The sequence below is a fragment of the Aquarana catesbeiana genome, linkage group LG05 (genome assembly GCF_042186555.1).
Source record: "Aquarana catesbeiana isolate 2022-GZ linkage group LG05, ASM4218655v1, whole genome shotgun sequence".
In the NCBI taxonomy this organism is placed as follows: Eukaryota; Metazoa; Chordata; class Amphibia; order Anura; family Ranidae; genus Aquarana; species Aquarana catesbeiana.
The window spans coordinates 552,161,396-552,176,205 of NC_133328.1; positions in this window are offsets into that span (position 1 = coordinate 552,161,396).

Genomic DNA, 14,810 nt, shown 5'->3' on the forward strand with positions numbered 1-14,810 from the left:
AGCGGCGGTGGATCAAACGGGCATGGATGAAAACCCGGATCTCAGGCCACGATCTCCTGAAGTTGGAAAGATATGGACGCACGCTAGCAATAATGCAGCAGACCAGCGATACAGGAAACAGGAACTCGACCACGATCTCCTGGTTTATGCAGTCTCCATAGAACTCTGATTGTGATGGCTGCACTAGTTTAGTTGTGAGGCTTTTTCCCTTTATTTTCAACTGGTGATCTGGCCAGTAAGTCTGTTATTTTTCATCATCCTTTATTAGAACAAACTGCTGAATTCCTTAAAAAACTGTGCGCAAGTGTACCTAGAAGACTTGATACTGTTTTGAAGGGAAAGGGTGGTCACACCAAATATTGATTTGATTTCAAATGCATGCTTTGGAAAGCCTGTGTTTCGTCACATATGGCGACCCAGTACATTTTGGTTACCCGCTGGACTGTGCATGCGCGACGCTGCCATATGCGTTCCAACACTGCACTTGCGCAGAATTTTTTGGCCACACCCCTGAGTCCAGGTTCAAGCCCCACCATCCAAGTGGACATAGAGTTAGATTATAATTATGCCAAGCGAAGCGAGGCCGTGCCCGTAGCGTGGTGAGTGAAGCGAGCCAGCGAGGGGCCCTGTGGCCAAGTGTTGTCTTACAACAGTGTTGGAATGCATATGGTGGCGTCGCGCATGCGCATTCCAGCAGGAAGCCAAATGTGATGGGTCGCCATATCTGATGAAACACAGGCACAGTACAGGAGGCCACAGCTTTCCAAAGCATGGCTTTGAACTCTAAGCAGTATATCTTCTTTTCAGTCAAAATAGAAAGTAAATGAACAGAAGAGAAATCCAAATTAATTCAATATTTGGTATGACCAGTCTTTGCCTTCAAAACAGTATCAGTTCTTCTAGGTACACTTGCTCACAGTTTTTGAACAGTGTAAATACATTTGCAGCCCCTGTACAGCAGAGCTCAGACTGGTGGAAGGAGCAGCACAAGGAGCCAATTAGTTGTGTTGCAGTACTGAAGGTATAACAAGAGACATGCTAAAGAAGGAGAAAGCAGTGTAAAGGGGATGAGCTGATGCGTGTGCTGTCTTTCAGTCATAGACTGGGAAAAGCACAAGATCTGTATGTGTAATTTAGCTGCAGCAGACAGAAAAAAAAACAGTTTTACTATCCTAGGAAACAGGGCTGTGCTGTGTGACAGATCTGTTTAAATTTTAGAACTAGATGGACTGCAATACAAATCCTTTGGCAGGTAAAAACATATATACCGTATTCATTTTATTTGTGTATTTAGCTTCAACCTGTATCAAAGCTTTATTAATATGAAACAAAAGTAGCATAGCTTGTTTTGCTATAAGCTTTACTGTAAAGAGAGGAGTGTGTACACTTACAATGTCAGAACCTGGACTAGATATTACATTTTCTCCCACTACAAAGAAGTGGGGCAGATGGGCAATTTGCTGAATTTAGCAATTTTATGGGAAATTTGTGAAGATAGAAAAATAGGTGCCGTCATTGCTGAACATTTTAAAGATTCTGATCATGGATTTGCTACCTTGTAACTCACGGATCCAGAATAAGCATGCAAGACAGGAGTTCACACTTCTGAGGCTTCACTGTCTGCAGGATCTTGGTGACAGCCCCAGAGCCTGGACCTTGCAATGGCAGTTCTTTATGGAGTTCCTTTGAATACTTTTTTCCATCTCCATGCTGCTAATCTCCACTGGCCTCTTTGCAGCCACTTCCCATCTACACACTTTCCAGCGATGGCTGCACAGAATTTTTCAGGGTAGTGAAACATGCCTGTCCAATGTGTGTTGAAAAGGCCACTTTTATAGTCTCCTTCATAAATCTGCAATGCAGGAGCACAGTTAAAAAGCAGGGACAGGAGGGGCGTGGCTACCATTGACATGGCTGGACGTGTCTGAGGAGAGCTCTGCCAGCCACCCATAGAATCCGCATCAACATACTTCCCAACATTTTGAGATGGGAATGAGGGACACCTACTATCATAGTATGTAGGCATAAAACATGCCCCCTGCCACTCCCCCTTAACCACTTCCCGCCGGCGCGGCCCTCCTTCTGGGTGGACGTCATATGACAGCCCTCCAGAACGACCACTCTCGCACGCCCCTGGGGGCGCACATCGTGGCGATCGGTGTTGTGGTATGTCCGTCTGACACACCGCTACACCGATCTCGGTAAAAGGGCCCTCTGATCCCTCCTGTATTGATTTGTATTGTAAGTGTACTGTCTGCCTTCATGTTGTAAAGTGCTGCGCAAACTGTTGGCGCTATATAAATCCTGTATAATAATAATAATAATAATAAAGAGCCTCTGACGGAGGCTCTTTACTACGTGATCAGCTGTGTCCAATCACGGCTGATCACGATGTAAACAGAAAAAGCTGTTGATCGGCTTTTCCTCACTCGCGTCTGACAGACGCGAGTAGAGGAGAGCCGATCGGCTGCTCTCTTGACAGGGGGGGTCTGTGCTGATTGTTTATCAGAGCAGCCCCCCCCCCCCCCGGGTGCCCACCCAAGACCACCAGGATACCACCAGCACCACCAGGGATTGCCACCACACTGGACCACCAGGTATGCCACCCTAGACCACCAGGGAAATGCCAATCAGTGCCCAGGCAGCTGCCAATCAGTGCCCAGGCAGCTGCCAATCAGTAAAAATAAAAAATCCAAAGCGCCAAAAGAATCTAACTATTAGTATGAATAAGTGAAACCATATAAATTAACAGCTGTAGCGAATGAGACTTTGCAAGTGCAAAATGATACTAATAATAAAAATAAATATACCGCGCTAAGTGCCACAAATGTTAAATAAATATCACATTTGGAACCTGATGCGACTTTGAAAATTGCTAAAAAGTCCCATGCAGATAATTTACACTGAGTGCCACAAAGATTAGATAGATATCACATTTGAAACCTGGTGCGTTTTTTAAAAATCACTAGAAAGTCCCATACAAACTGATGGGCACTGGTAGGCGGCACTGATGGGTGGCACTGATGGGCATTAATAGGCGGGACTGATGGGCATTCATGGGTGGCACTTGTGGGCACTGATAGGCGACACTTATGGGCACTGAAAGGCTTCACTGATGGGTACTTATGGGTGGCACCGATGGGCACTGATACTTGGCACTGATGGGCACTGATATGCGGCACTGATAGATGACATTGATAGGCATCATTGATGGCATTGTGGCAGGCATTGGGGATGGGCACTGATTGGCAGCTAATAATAAAAATAAATATACAGTGCCACAAATGTTAAATAAATATCACATTTGGAACCTGATGTGACTTTGAAAAATCGCTAAAAAGTCCCATGCAGATAATTTACGCTGAGTGCCACAAAGATTAGATAGATATCACATTTGAAACTTGGTGCATTTTAAAAAAATCGCTAGAAAATCCCATACAGAAGATTTGTTGCAAACATCAATAAACTTGAAGCAATAAAAAGTTCCAAATCTTAAGTAAAGTGCTCGTGCGCTACAAAGTGGATATGAATCCGTGCTTGATAAGTGCTTGATATGTGCTCACAGGACAGTGCCCCCACATGGATGTGAACTCACCCCTCAAAATGGACCAACTATTTCTAGTTTGGTCAAACACGCATGTGGGGCAGTCCCCGTGGATTTTCTGTGGACTGATGTGGTTCAGGATCGATACTTCCTCAAATGACTGGCTGCAACAAAGAAGGCCTCATTCCTCTATATCAGTGTTTCTCAACTCCAGTCCTCAAGGCACACCAACAGGTCATGTTTTCAGGATTTCCCTCACATGAAATGGCTGTGGTAATTACTAAGGCAGTGAAACTGATCAAATCACCTGTGCAAAATAGTGGAAATCCTGAAAACATGACCTGTTGGTGCGCCTTGAGGACTGGAGTTGAGAAACACTGCTCTATATACTAGCGTTTGGCGCAGATGTTCATCATGCAAATGACAGAAAAAGCCTAATTTATTCCTTATAAAAAACAAGAACATAAAAAAACCTTTTTGAAGACGGCCTGTTTGATTGGCTGAAATGCGCGTAGAGGTTGGCCCGCAGCATCGTGTCACACTTCTGGTCCCGGAAATCAACCAGCATACCATGGCGGCAGCATACCACTGCATTTTTCATATTTCCTGGGAACTTACCAGCTGTTCACACCGGGTTCCAGGTTTACAGGCACCCTTACATGTGAGTTTAATTACCATGTTTTTTATATGGAATACATTTTTTAAAAACGTTGCTGCGCAATGAGGCTTTTTCTGTCACTTGCATGAGTAACATCTACCCCAAACAAAGCTAGTATATAGAGGAATGAGGCCCTCTTTATTACATCCAGTCATATGAGGAAGTATCGATCCCGAACCACATCAGAACACAGAAATAGAAATAGTTGGTCCATTTGGAGGGATGAGTTCACATCCATGTGGGGGCACTGTCCTGTTTGCAACAAATCTTCTGTATAGGACTTTCTAGTGATTTTTTTTAAATGCACGAGGTTCCAAATGTGATATCTATCTAATCTTTGCGGCACTCAGTGTAAAAATTATCTGCATGGGACTTTTAGCGATTTTTCAAAGTCGCATCAGGTTCCAAATGTGATATTTATTTAACATTTGTGGCACTTAGCGCGGTATATTTATTTTTATTATTAGCTGCCAATCAGTGCCCATCCCCAATGCTTGCCACAATGCCATCAGTGATGCCTATCAATGCCATCTATCAGTGCCGCATATCAGTGCCCATCAGTGCCAAGTATCAGTGCCCATCGGTGCCGCCTATCAGTGCCCAGCAGTGCCGCCTCAGTGCCACCCATAAGTACCCATCAGTGCAGCCTTTCAGTGCCCATCAGTGTCGCCTATCAGTGTCCATCAGTGCCCACCAGTGCCACCCATGAGTGCCGCCTACCAGTGCCCATCAGTTCCGCCTATCAGTGCCCATCGTCAGTGCCCATCAGTACCACCTCATTGGTGCCACCTCATCGGTGCCGCCTTATCAGTGCCAGTTAGTGCCGCGTTATCAGTGTCCATCAGTGAAGGAGAAAACTTATTTACAAAATTTTATAATAGAAACAAAAGAAAAACTTTTTTTTTTCAAAATTTTAGGTCTTTTTTAATTTGTTTAAAAAAATAAAAAACGCAGAGGTGATCAAATACCACCAAAAGAAAGCTCTATTTGTGGGAACAAAATAATAAAAATTCTGTTTGGGTACGGTGTAGCATGACCGTGCAATTGTAATTTAAACAGCGACAGCGCTGAAAGCTGAAAATTGGCTTGGGCAGGAAGGGGGTGTAAGTGCCTGGTATTGAAGTAGTTAGAGAATTAACCCCCCAAAAAGTTAATTAAATCCACAAGGGCCTTTTTTTTACCACTACTATTCCTTTATATTGGCTTTTAAAATTTACAAATGCAGCAATTTAGAATTTGGATGAAAGGTTTAGCACTGGGAAACACTTTTTGAAAGATAAAAAGTGCATTTTATACAAAACTATATAGATCAGACCAAAATGAGGGACAAATGAGGGGGAAAGAGGGACAGAGGGACATTGCTCCAAATCAGGGACAGTTCCTCGAAATCAGGGACAGTTGGGAGCTATGGTATCAATCCTGCATATTACTAGCAGCTCTCAATCCACAAATTGCTTCTTTGAGGTGCCCAGACATTATACAAGCACCGTAGGCTTAAATTATGAGCAAGGCTACCCCTTTACACCAGCAGATCGTCTTAAAGAATTTGCCCGCATGCAGAGACAAGATGGCATCAGCGGCCCTCCTCACACGCGAAGCAGCGCGGCGGCGGCTACCGGAGCTACTTTGAAATTTGGCACATCGCGTAGAAGACGGGTAAGCTGACCCTGGAGCAAGCACATGCCCAGCTTCTTGAAGCGATCAACTCAAGTAGCACCTCCCTGACAGGCAAGATGGAGGAGATCATAGTGGACATAGGCCTCATGAGACATGACTTGCAGCATGCTAGGGAAAGTATGGCAGAAACTGAGAGGAGATTTTCCACCTTGGAAGATGATTTCTCTCCTTTCCCTGGTCAGGTGACAGCTGTTGAGAAACAAATCTCTTTCTGGTCCCAAAAAGCTGATGACCTCGAAAATCCCCTTAGACGCAACAACCTCAGAATAGTGGGGCTCCCTGAAAAGGCTGAGGGCCAGAATCCAGGGGACTTTGTGGAAATGTGGCTCAAAACTACCTTTCGTGATGCCAAGTTTTCTGCTGCCTTTGCTGTTGAGAGGGCTCAGAGTCCCAGCAAAACCCCCTATCCTTGGTGCAGCTCCCAGGCCACTGCTAGCCAGAATGCTCAACTGTAAAGATCATGATCTGGTGCTACGTAAGGCCCGACAGAAAGGTATGATCAACTTTGAAAATGTGCAGATCTCCATTTTTTCCAGATTTCTCGATCGATTTGCAGAAGCAAAGAGCAACATTCACAGAGGTTAAACGGAAGATGAGGGAAGATGGGATCATCTACTCTATGGCTTTCCCTGTTCGGTTGAGAGTAATTGATGGTGGTCATGTGCTCTTCTTCACTACCCCTGATGCAGCTCAAGAGTGGTTGAATGCAAAACGACGTCCGTCCTGATTATTCTGTAATAGCATTGCTGTTGGGGAGATTCCATGACCTTGCTTGCCCTAGATCTAATTTTTTTCCTGCAACAAGTCCTTGATAGTAATCCTATTACATGCAAGCTCCCCTTTTGTTTGTTTCTTTTGTTTTCAAGTAAATGCCTTTGCTGCACTGGCAGTCAATGTCTGCAATTTTTCTATTTCCTTTTTCTACTGTTTAGAGCAACGTAATACTGAACTACACAGACTACCATTTCAATTTAACACTAGGTTCTTATTATTATCACCACTGTTTTTTTGCCTTTTTTCCAGTAGATTTTCTGAGTTTCAGACTTATTCTAGTCATACCTGGTGTGTTGCTGCCCTCTTCTGGACGAACCTGGAACTCCTTATCCAAATGGCTTCTGTTAACCATTGGTGGGGGGGAAGGCTCTGAACTTTGGTAGTATTATACACACTGCAATACGGGTATTATGTGCATTTGACACTGTTCAGTCTGACACTGTTTATTTCATCTAACAATAGCAATGCAGAATGTACCCCCCCTTTTTTTTTCTAAGAGCTTAACGAATTTCCTTCACATATGCTGTTGCAATTTGCAGGTAATGCCCCGTTGATACTTAGCTACATAATAAGTCAACAGTTGCTAGCCAAATAAGTTATTTATGGTTTGGCTTTTGGACGCAATTGTTACGCCACTTGCCGTTTTGTTCATTGGTACATATATCGTTTTATTGCCGCACATTTTATCTCATTACATGCTATCTCATTGTTATTTCCTGATATGTTGAACATAATTTTTCGACTGTTTGTTAGCTAATCTCAATACCTTTTTGTCACGGAATGCGAGGGGTCTGGGTACCCCCCACAAACATTCCCAAGTGTTTATCACGATACTTAAATCCAATGCTCACCTGATATGTCTTCAGGAGACGCATTTTACTCCTGAAGACATTGATCACCTCAAGATGCCTTGACTGCAGTGGACGGGCCATTCCTGTCATTCCTCTTATTCTAGGTGGTATCAGTATTGGTGCAGCGCTCGGTCTCATGGGAGTGTGTGAAGGTTCAGGCAGACCCCCATGGGAGGTATGTCTTTATCCGGGCACAGCTACATGCACTCCCATTTGTGATTATGGGTATTTAGAACCCCCCTCCTGCTAACCTACAGGTGGTTAAAGAGGCAATGGTTTTTGCTGCAATTAATCCAGAAGCCTATGTTTTATGTTTAGGTGATTTCAACCTGTTCTTGGACCCGGTCATGGAGAGACATGGTGACCCTCCGGCCACGCAGTTCCAGACATTGTCTGCTTTCGGTTCCTTGGTCTCTGAGTTTGGTTGGAGTGACTTATGGCAGGTTTCCAATCCCAATACCAGGGCATATTCATGGTCCATCCCCAGCAGAGGCCATCTCTCAACAACTGATTCGGCATTAGGTAATGATAAATTTCTCACCAAATTGTCCTCTATCACATATCTGCCTAGGGGAGTGTCGGACCTTTCGCCTTTGTCACTGTCTATTGATACTGGGGCTACTGGAATCCGCAGACCCTGGTGGGTTCAGGATACCAGATCAACTAGCAGCTTTCCTGGAAGCCCATGGCTCTGAACGTGGTTTAATGTTTTGGGACGCCTTGAAAGCTTATTTGAGAGGGGTTGTTAAGTCCACTATATAATTTATTAAACATTCTTCCCGACAAGACTAGGAAGATCTAACAAAAAAGTACCAAACAGCTGAAGCCACTTATAAGACAGCCTCAACTAACGCTAACCGTATCCACTGGGAGTTTATGTCTTGTTTATATTCAGACCATATGTCTGTTGCTGCAAAAAGGATATCATCTATAGCCAGCAGAGATATTTTGAATGTGGGAACCAGTCCAGTCAGTTACTAGCTCATATGGCTCGACAGCAGTCGGGTAGCTCTGTAGTGAATAAAATAACATCTCAATGGTACGGAGGCCCGTTTGGCTGGAGGTATACTTACTTGCTTTGACGACTCCTATACAAGTATGTATGACTCTACCCTTACATTTACCAGTCAAGACATTGAGGCATACCTTTCCGATTTGATATTCCCTACATTAACTCAGGAACAGGGGGAGGACTTAGATGCAGATATCACAGAAGATGAGGTCAGGGGAGGCAGTATGCAAAAACTGTGGGTAGGGAAAGTTTTGGGATCTGCTGCCAAGGGTAGAAAAGCTGGAGTAATGATTCTTCCCCAAAGAAATCTATCCTGTGATTTGATCTCAGTAAATAAAGATGACGAGGGTAGATTCATTTCAACCCACCTCAAATTCCCATCAAAAGAGCTGCTGATTACTAACTTCTACGCCCAAAACTCACAAGACAAAATGTACTTTAGTAAGCTTTCGGAACACCTCCTACAAAATCCACAGATCCCACATCTAATAGGAGGAGATTTTAATATGACCATATGCAGGGCAGCCATCAGAAATTTTGGGGCCCCTTACACCACTTTAGGCCTGGGCCCCCCTGGGACTGACCGCCAACATTCCCCAGGGCCTACAGGCCGTCCCACCAAATCCGCCCACTGGCCATCCCTTCGGTGCACCCCTGCAGGATGGGAGGCGGAACCTGTGATAGCGCTGTCTATATTATTACCCCGGGCTCTATCTGTTGGCACATACCCGGCTCCCATTACGGCAGGAGAAATTCATTAACATTTCATAAATCAGCCATTCTAAAGGGCATACAAACCATTAACAACCTATTTCTCCTATTTATCCCTTTTTGCTCTGTTAAAGCCTAACTCTGGGTTTTGGTGAAGTTTAACCACTTGACCTCCGGAAGATTTACCCCCCTCATGACCAGGCTATTTTTTGCTATATGGCACTACATTACTTTAACTGACAATTGCGCGGTCGTGCAACGCTGTTCCCAAATAAAATTGATGTCCTTTTTTCCCACAAATAAAAATTTCTTTTGGTGGTATTTGATCACCCCTGCGGTTTTTATTTTTGCGCTATAAACAAAAAAAAGAGCGACAATTTTGAAAAAAACGCATTATTTTTTACTTTTTGCTTTAATAAATATACCCCAAAAATATATAAAAAAAACAATTTTTTTCCTCAGTTTAGGCCGATACGTATTCTTCTACATATTTTTGGTAAAAAAAAATTGCAATAAGCGATTATTGATCGGTTTGCGCAAAAGTTATAGCGTTTACAAAATAGGGGATAGTTTTATGGCATTTTTATTAATAATTTTTTTTTTTTTTTTAATGGCGATGATCAGCAATTTTTATCGTGACTGCGACATTATGGCGGACACATCGGACATTTTTGACACATTTTTGGGACCATTGTCATTTATACAGCAATCAGTGCTATACAAATGCACTGATTCCTGTGTAAATGACACTGGCAGTGAAGGGGTTAACCACTAGGGGGTGGGGAGGGGTTAAGTATGTCCTAAGGAATGTTTCTAACGGTGAGGGGGTTGGGCTGTGTGTGACACGTCACTTATCTCTGCTCCGATGACAGGGAGCAGAGATCCGTGACACTGTCACTAAGCAGAAAGGGGAGATGCTTGTTTACATTAGCATCTCCCCATTCTTCCTCCCCGTGAGGCAATCGTGGGTATCCCCGCGGTGATCGAGTCCGCGGGACCTGCTGCTACCGACGGCTCTGGTAAGCGGCAGAGGGCACCGAATCGCGGTGGGAGGGGGGCCCCTCTCCCGCCACCGATAAAAGTGATCTCGCGGCGAATCTGCTGCAGAGACCACTTTTATCTGAAAGCCGACCGCTGCACGAAAACGGGGATACCGGGGTTATGGCAGCTAGCTGCTGCCATAACAACGATATCCGCAGCCAAAGTTTGGACGTACATCGAGGTTGGCGGTCAGCAAGTGGTTAAGCTTTAAGGTTAATCAAAAATATCATATTCTAAAAAGAAAGGTAGAACAAGGCGGAGGGGGAGTATGGAAGAGGGAGAGGAGGAGGGGGAGGTTGGAGGAAAGAAGGGGGATGAAGGTTGGGGGAACCTCCACACCCCTTCCTTTCCCCCAACCTCCCCCCTCTCTTTTCCTCCCTCTTCCATACTCCCCCCCTCCCCTTGTTCTACCTTTCCCTTTAGAATGTGATATATTTGATTAACCTTAAAGCTTAACCTTAAAGCTTCTACAGAAGCTGCAGAAAGGGAAATAGAGGGCTGATGGGAAGTCCATCCAGTTACTGGAGTGGCAGCCACCACTAGTGAAGGGACCTATGTTGGTACAGCCGTTCCTGGTCCCTGGGAGCGTTCCTCAGACTTTTTGTTGAGTCTTCTAGGAACAGCCAATTGTTTTGTTTGTCCAACTACATTGATAGTTTGTTATTCAGAAGCTGCTGATAAGAATCTTTCAAGAGATTGATGACGTAGTGGATTCCAGTGATGGCTTGAATTGAAGATTCTCACTCTCATATTCACTAGCAAATCATCCTCTAATCTCTCCTCATCACCTAGTTTAAATTTTTTTCCAACATTTTGGCCATCTTCAATCCCAAAAAAGCTGCCCCCCTCCCATTTAAGTGCAATCCGTCACTACTATAAAGATTGTAACCGCCTGAAAAGTCAGCCCAGTTCGCCATGAAGCCAAACCCCTCCTCCCTGCACCAGTTCCTCAGCCACTTGTTAAGTACCCTAAGCTCCTGTTGCCTCTCTGGTGTGGCTCGAGGTACCGGCAGTACTTCTGAAAATATTGCCTTGGGGGACCTTTTCTTTAATATAGCCCCTAAGTCTCTGAAATCATTTTGTAGGGCGTTCCATCTTTCTCTAACTTTGTCATTGGTACCAATATATACCATGACAGCTGGGTCCTCTCCAGCGCCATCCAACAATCTGTCCATGCAATCTGCAATGTTCTGAACCCGAGCGCCTGGTAAACAGCATACTGTTTGGTGATAACGGTCTTTGTGACAGATTGCACTCTGTATCTTTCCAATAACTGAATCCCCTACCACTAGTATGTGCCTATCCTTTCTTGTAACCTTTCTCCCATCTTCGTCACATGCTGGTGGAGTCTCAGTGTGAACGTCACATGCTTGTGGAGTCTCGGTGTGAACGTCACATGCTGGTGGAATCTCGGTGTGAACGTCACATGCTGGTGGAATCTCAGTGTGAATGTCACATGCTAGTGAATTCTTTACGTGAATATCACATTCTGGAGGAGTCTCATTGTGAACATCACATTTTGGAGGAGAATCATTATGATCGTGAAATTCTGGAGTAGTCTCATTGTGAACATCACATTCTGGAGGGGCCTCATTATAAACATCACATGCTGAAGGATTCATTGTGAATATCACATTCTGGACTAGTCTCATTGTGAACGTCACATTCTGGAGAAAACTCATTGTGAATGTCAAATTCGGGAGGAGTCTCATTGTGAACATCACATTCTGCCAGAGTCTTGGTGGTAACCTCACAATCTGCCGGAGTCGTGGTGGGAAAGTTACATTCTGCCTGAGTATCAACAGAATCATTGCATGCTGGAGGAGTCTCGATGTGAATGACACGTGGTTGATTTAACATTTTTTCCACCTTTTGGTTGTTTTCTTTCCCAATAGAGCTGCACCCTGCTCATTTAAGTGCAATCCATCCCTGCTGTAGAGCAAGTAACCAATAGAAAAGTCAGTCCAAGTCTAAATGAAGCCAAACCCCTCCTTCCTGCACCAGTTCTTCAGCCACTTGCTAAACTCCCTAAGCTCCTGCTGCCTCCTTGGTGTGGCTCGAGGTACAGGCAGTATTTTTGAAAATGCTGCCTTGGAGGTACTTTTCTTCAATATTGCCCCTAAGTCCTTGAAATCATTTTGTAGGGCACTCATTTTCTTCTAATGTTGTCATTGAATCCAATATGTACCATGACAGCTGGGTCCTCCCCAGCCCCATCCAACAATCCATCCATCCGATCTGCAATGTCCCAAACTCGTGCAACAGGGAAACAATATACTGTTTGTCGATCTCGGTCATTCTGACAGATTGCCCTCTCTGTTCCTCTAATAACAGAATCCCCTACCACCAGGATCTGCCTATTCTTTTATTTACGCTTGCCCTCATCTTCATGGGAGGAGATATAAAAATGGCTGCCCTGGTATTTTGATGGGTTCTCAACATGAACGTCACATTGTGCTGCAGTCTCAACATGAATGTGACATTCAGGTGGTGTCTAAATATAAATGTCACATGCTGGTGGAGTCTCCATGTGAACATCACATGTTGGTGGAGTCTCCGTGTGAACGTTACATGCTGGTGGAGTCTCCGTGTGAACTACACATGCTGGTGGAGTCTCTGTGTGAATGACACATGCTGGTGGAGTCTCCGTGTGAATGACACATGCTGGTGGAGTCTCCGTGTGAATGACACATGCTGGTGGAGTCTCCGTGTGAACGTCACATGCTGGTGGTGTCTCCGTGTGAACGTCCCATGCTGGTGGTGTCTCCGTGTGAATGTCACATGCTGGTGGTGTCTCCGTGTGAATGTCACATGCTGGTGGAAACTCCATGTGAACATCCCATGCTGGTGAAGTCTCCGTATGAACGTCACATGCTGACGGTGTCTCCGTGTGAACGTCTCATGCTGGTGGTGTCTTTGTGTGAATGTCACATGCTGGTGGAGACTCCTTGTGAACATCACATGCTGGTGGAGTCTCAATGTAGCTTTCATATTCTGTCTCGCTCACTAGGGTAGTCCTGCCTTGTGAGCTGTGTCTGCAGTAAATACCGCATACATCTGCAATAAAAAAGAAGAATAAGATGTAGCACGTTCACCTACATTATATTAGGGAAAGAAAAGTTCAAAATTCCAGTGCAAGGGACAATAAATAATACCAACATGACAGGGACATAGGGATGACTAATGTTGGCCTTCAAATAAAAATGTCGGTTGCCTGGCAGTTATGCCGACCCACTAAAATGAATTGAGTAAAAAAAGGGGACTGATTCTTCACTTTCGGGTGCGCTGGAGTAATCTGCAGTGCTTTTGTTTCTTATTATTAAACACCCGGCCTCTTTTATTGTAATCCCTTGAATTGTTGCAGCGGATTGATATAGAAGAAGCCAGGACTGGGAATCGCTGCATTGCAGATTACTCTGCCACACCCCAAAGTGAAAAAATAGGGGTGACCCCTCATCATTGTTCATGGCAATCCCTATACATGTGTACATATGGGGGGGTGGCCCCTCATCAATGGTCGTTGCAATCCCTATACATGTGTACATATGGGGGGGTGACCCCTGATAAATGGGAAAGAAGGATCCAAAGAAAGGGTTTCAGTTATCTTGTATCTATCAATAGTTTTCAAAGAATTTTAGAACAGAAGGGGATTTTAATGGTGCCAAAACACACAAAAAATTGTTATAAAAACATCTTTTTTGGAGTCCAAAGAAACGGGGGACAATGGGGACAATGGAGACAATGAATGTTGTCCACATTTCATAAAAACAATTCAGTGCACATGTACAATATACACGTAAAGTAGCTACTGTAACCAGTGTGATGCTTGTTGCTCGACATGTTTCACTTTTTAGCTTCTTCAGGTGCTTATAAAGCAATATGTAGCTACAAAAAGACAAATACAATTAAAATAAAAAATACCAACAATAATGCAAAAAAATTGGCATTAACAATTATTAATAAGTATGCATGACTGTAAATAAACATTCCTGTTATCAAAGTAAATGTGTATCAAAAATATATAACAACATTAATAAGTTGTTCAATGGATATCCATGAGGGTCTGAGCACTATACAGACGGGCACACAACATGAACATAAAACTCACCATGTATACAGAATGTAATCAAGCTAATGCACACTACTAAAGGGTCCAAAACTGATGTAAGAAGAGGTGCCAACACCAGCGGTGGCAATTGATGGCAGGAGGAGCACAATGGGGCCGGTGGAAATACTAGAAATGTCAAAAAAGGGATATATATATATATATATATATATATATATATATATATATATATACATACACACACACAGTAAAACCTTGGTTTGCGAGCATAATTTGTTCCAGAAACATGCTTGTAATCCAAAGCACTTGTATATCAAAGCATTGTTTTACAGGGTATAGAAGAGAAGAGAGGCACCTCTAAGTGTAGCAATAAGTTGCTAAATGTTGTACCTTCATTAAATGTAACCATATTGCTACACTTAGAGGCTCCTCTCTTCTTTTTTATACTCAGTTGTGACATGACGCTACTCTTGTAT